The sequence below is a fragment of the Chiloscyllium plagiosum genome, chromosome 39 (assembly GCF_004010195.1).
Source record: "Chiloscyllium plagiosum isolate BGI_BamShark_2017 chromosome 39, ASM401019v2, whole genome shotgun sequence".
In the NCBI taxonomy this organism is placed as follows: domain Eukaryota; kingdom Metazoa; phylum Chordata; class Chondrichthyes; order Orectolobiformes; family Hemiscylliidae; genus Chiloscyllium; species Chiloscyllium plagiosum.
The window spans coordinates 25,023,689-25,029,373 of NC_057748.1; positions in this window are offsets into that span (position 1 = coordinate 25,023,689).

Here is a 5,685-nt window from a genome sequence, read left to right on the forward strand (position 1 = left end):
TGTTTTCTCTTCTGGATAGAATTTTTCTCATAATAAAATTTATTCAAGTTCATATTATGCTTTCATTATTTCTGTATGCAGAAGATATTTTGCAAGACGTTTTGATGTGATAAATGGAGATTCAAACATATTGAAATAGACTGCCGATTTTCACTTTCTATTCTCTTTCAAATAAAGATGTATTCAATGTGTATACCAGTACTTTATTTCATACTTGAATCAATACCAATATAAAATAAAACATCAAGATCCGCGAGTGAATATCCAATAATTCCTTATCTAACTTCGTTTTTGAAATAAAATCACAAATCATACTGCAGCAATTCGCGAAAGTGAACTGTCATTTTATGCAAATTTGAAGTGTTTGGGATTGACGAGACCTCGTCTGTATTGACTAGAAGTTCGTTATAGATTAGGAATCACAATATGTGGATAGATGCCCATTTGTCAGGTTAGAAATGAGTTGAAAGTAGTTTTACACGGGGTTTGGGCTGGGGACCCTTATTTGTTCTGATGTGTATAAACAAATTGGAGCCTGGTTTTGAAGGTAAAACTCGAAACTTGCAGATATGATTATGCTAGGAAAATAAATTTTGAGTATGACTCTGAGCGATTTCAGGGAACCATTGCCAAATTAGCCAAATGGATAGATTATAGGTTATTTAAATTTAATGCAAAGGCATGAGAGATACTGCACATTGGTAGAAAGAAGAGAGACAATCCGGTTACAGTGATACAATTTGAGTGGTGTGCAGGAGCACACTGATTTCAAGGTTGAGGTGAATGAGTCTCTGAATGTGGCCAGGCAAGTTCAAACAGCTGTTAAGAGGGCATGTTGGGTCCTTGTGTTTGTAGATAGAGGTATTATTTTTAAAATAAAGGATGTGATGACACACATCTACAGATCGTTGTTCAGACCAGATTTGGAATATTGTGTCCAGTTGTGGCCACTTTATTTACGAGAACATGATAAACCAACAGAGATAGTTCAAAGAAGTGATTTCAGGAATGAGAGATTTTATGGAAAATGAAAGATGACGGGTCTGGTCACCGCATTATGGAAAGGATTTGGAAGCTTTGGAAAGGGTGCAGAGGAGATTTACTAGGATGTTACCTGGTCTGGCCTTATGATAAAGGCTGAGCGACTTGAGGCTGTTTTCATTAGAGATAAGAAGGGTGAGAAGGGACTATTGAGACAAATAAGATAATCAGAGTGTTAGATAGTGTGGACAGTGAGAGCCATTTTCCTCAGGTGGTGATGGCTCACACGAGGGGATACAGGTGTAATTTGAGGAATGGTTTATATAGTACACATATCAGAGGTCGTTTCATTACTCAGAAAGTAGTAGTGGCATGGATTGCACTTCCTGCAAAGTAGTGGTCTCCGCACCTTTGAGGGCATTTAAATAGTTATTTCATAAACGTATGAATGACAATGGAATAGTATCAGATGGATAGGCTTCAGATTAGTTCCACAGGTCAGCGCGAACGCGAGCTCCAAAGGGCCTGTACTACGCAGTGGTATGCTATGTTCGATGATGAAAGAAGTTAGGTTTTCTCCCTTTGGACCGAATAAGTGTAACAGGTGACATTCCTGAGGTATTCAAATTTATGAATCACTTTTAAACGGTGTAGAAAGATATGTTTTTTCGTCTAATTGGTCTGTCTGAAACGAGGGTTCACAATTTGAAAATTGCCAGCAAGATAGCTGGGAGAGAATTTTATATTCCTTGCAATTTAACTCGATTTCTTTGTTCACAAATGTCAGTCATCAGTGCCAAAGCCCTGTTGACTGTGGAGAAGGTGATGCTTCTGTTTCTTCTCGCACTACAATTCAAGGCCCTATCACAATGCGGTTAGGTCAGGAATTAAAGATCATTCACCTAGCGGTAGTGAAAAGTTGATGACATATTTCCAAATCAACAACAATGTGGTTTTTTTTATCACGTTGATAATTCCCCAGAAATGTTATCGAGAAACATTCGACATGAGGCCACACTTGTCTGTATTAGGTCGGGTGACCAAAAGCATTGGTTAAAGAGAAAGTTTTTCTGGAATATTTTAAAGGAAGAAAGTGCACCAGAGTGTTACAGTGGAAATTCCAGACTATGTTGCCTTTGTAACTCTGGAAACAGCCAGCAAGACTGCAGCAATAACAAAAACAAAATTTTTGAAGTCTGAAGCTAAAGGATTTGTCGAGATCTTGAAGACTGTGTGGTGCAGGGGAGACAAGTGAGATCACAGTCAAGATTTAAATCAAATATCAACATTTAAAATGTTGTTATTTCCAAAATGGAAACTTTGTAGTTCAGTGAGCACAGATGCGATGGGTGAACAAGTCTGGATCCAAATGAGCGTGTAAGGACCAGAATTGTATACATTCCTGCCACTGCAGTCATGTAGAATTTGCTCGGTTGGTTGGATGTGCATTTCTATACTTCGGTCTAGAGGTAATAACGATGGCTCAGTGGTTATCAATGCTGTCTCACATCAACAGGTTCACTGTGTCAATTGCATCCTCGGGCAACAGTTTGTGCGCAGATTGCATATCTTCCCTATGGCTGTATGGGTTTCTGCCAGTTGCCTTCCACAATCCAAAGATGTGTAGGTTAGGTTATTGGATTATCCAAGCTAAATTGCCCATGGTGTTCATGGATGTACACGTTAGTTGCATCAGATAAGTTAAATGTAGGTTTCAAACGGAAAAAATTAGGAGATGGATCTGGGCAGGATGCTGTTTGGAGGGTCGGTATGGATTTGTTTGGTGAAGCGGTCTGTTCCCACACTGGCGTGATTATATGTAAAGAACAAATGAGAGATTCAGCAGATAAGCCGAGACTTAGCTGGAAACTGATGATCCCTCTGACGTGGAACTATGAGTTGTTGGTGGGGGACTGGGCTGTCACTCTCACCTATTATCCGGAATTCAGCAGCTTGTCACTATGTGGATCAGGTCTGCAACGAGTTGGGGAACTGAGTGCCCCTGCAGAACCAAAACTGGAGCCCACTGAGCAGTATATTGCTGATCATGTACTGCTTGTTAACAATGTTGATAATTCCTTCCATCACGTTACTGATGATGGAGAGTATATTGATGGAGCACGAATTGTCCACTTTGCATTTTCTGTGTTTTTGGATTAAACATACATGGGCAACGTTCCACATTGTCGGCAACATGCCCATCGCCTTTGTGCGATCCAATATGTGCATCAATTTCTTGATATTATGTGAGGTAAATCAACGTGCTGAAGACTCGCATCTGTGCTGTCGGGGACCATTGGAAAAGGCTGAGATGGACCATCCACTTGGCGATTCTTGCTCAAGACTGCCATAAGTGCTGCCGTCTCATCTTTTGCATGGTTTTGTTGGACCTTTCCATTTATCAGGGTAGGAATCTTTGCGGTACCACCTCCATTGAGTTATTTAATTGTCCATCATAACTGCAGAGCTCAGATTTTATATGTTGTTTTTGGATAGCTTAGCGCTGATTCTTGCTGCTACTGATGTTTGGCATGCAGGTAGTCCTGATCTGGAACTTCACCAGCTGTTCATCTTCATGTATACCTGGTAAAGGTCCTGGCACGCTCTCCTGCACTATTATGATCACTTGTCATAACGGCAAAAGTTACATTGAGGATATGCAAGGTTATGAGACTATAAATTACTGCTGTTTATGGCCCACGGTGCCTCGTGGATGCGAGTCTTCAGTGGCAGTGTGCCCCATTTAGCACTGTGGTAGTGTTATACAACACAATGGAGGGTACTCTCACTGCGAACACGGGGCTTTATGAGGTTGTTGACTTGTTTGATGAGCTCGTTACTTTGTTCGCAGAAGTTTCATCACTATTCTGGTTAACATCACCAGTGCGCCTCCAGAGAAGCGTTGGTATTCTGTCCCACTGTATGTCTGGGTCTGCTGGGGTTGGTGGTGTATTTTCTGGGTTTAGTTACTGATTCTTATTCTGAGTGGTTTGTGTAGGGGATCCAACTTTATATGTTTGTTCATGGAGTTCCAGGTTGAGTGCCAGTCTTCCAGGAATTAGGTGCATATCTCTCTTTGACTTGTCCCAGAAGGAACACGTTTGCTAAGCGAATCGGTGTCCTTGATTGTCCATGTCCGGGTACAACAGACAGGTCTTGTCTCTTGGTGGCTATTTGATGTTCGTGTGATGTGGTGACAAATTTCTTACCTCTTTTTCCAATGTAGTGATTTGGCTGTCTTTACATGGTTTTTTGGAAATAACACCAGTCCTGCCGGTTGTGAGTATGGTATCCTTCATACTTGTTAGTAGCTGTCGTTGTGTGGCAGTTGTTTTGTGGGCTGCTGCGACACACAGGGGTTGTCATAGATTGGGCGTTATCTCCAGAAGGACAGTGTGGTGGTTAGTGTTTTCGGTACTGCAATGGACAGATGCACCCTTCGCCGATAGTTTAGTAAAGAGCATTTCAAGTGTGTGCTTCCCTCTGGTTGGTTCCCTCACTACCTGCTGCAGACCCAGTCACACTGCTGTATTCTATTGGATACGGCCAACACGAACAGTGCTGGATACACCGACCAACTTCATCAGTTGACAATCCACTCTTGGTTATGGATTTCGAAATCCCCTTCAGCAGAGTACGTTTTGTTCTCTTGCCATCCTTAGTGCTTCCTCTAACTATGGTACAGCATGGAGGACCACTGATTCACAAATCGAGGGAAGATAGTACATTGTAATCAGCAGGAGGTGCACATGCCCATCTTTTATCTAAAGCCACCAGACTTGATGAGATATGGAGTCAATATTGAGGACTCCCAGGGAAATCCTTCCTGTCTCTACATTATTGTGCAAGCACATGTGCTCGGTCTGTTCTGATCCTGTGACAGGACATACCTGGGGATGATTATGGTCGTTTTGCCACATTGCCTGTGAGTTATAGTTCGGTGAGATTAACTATTGTTATGACACAGGGTAAACCCCCACCACATCACCCTCCCCTCCACCCCAATGAGCCATCCCCAGCTAATTTTAAACCAGCAATATGGAAATAAAATTGGCCCGTAAGGTAATCTGTGAAAATTCGAGGCCAAAAATATTTAAAGTTAAAAATATTAACTTTATTTCTTAAAGTAAAACAGAGAATAATTGGCTAACAACTATTTACAACTCCTTCCTTAACCATATTGTTTACTTTCCCTTCTATACGATTATTCCGATAAAACCCCTAATCATACTTTGCCAAAAATTCAAATTGCAAAACCAGGTAGCTGTCGAATATCCTGTTTGTACCTTCCTCTAGATTTTCTTATTAGGAATTCTCTTTGACAGGTTGTTGATAGATAAATGCACCTTTAAGGGACCTGTGTTTCTGGCAGTCTGTGCAGGTTGGTGCCTTGTCTGTTTTCTCCCAACTGTTCAATTTTTCCTGGTCTAATACCCCCAAAACATCGGATTGTGTCATTGGCTTTTAATATTATCAATATACTGATTTCAAACATGTTTGGAATTAGTCATTTTGGGGGGTTTAATTTTAACTGATTGGCTTAATTCAAATGCGTTTTGTCTCCAGGTAACCAACTACCCCAATTGCTTGACCATATGCTACATGGAGAAAGTGAGGTCTGCAGATGCTGGAGATCAGAGATGGAAATGTGTTGCTGGAAAAGCGCAGCAGGTCAGGCAGCATCTAGGGAACAGGAGAATCTAA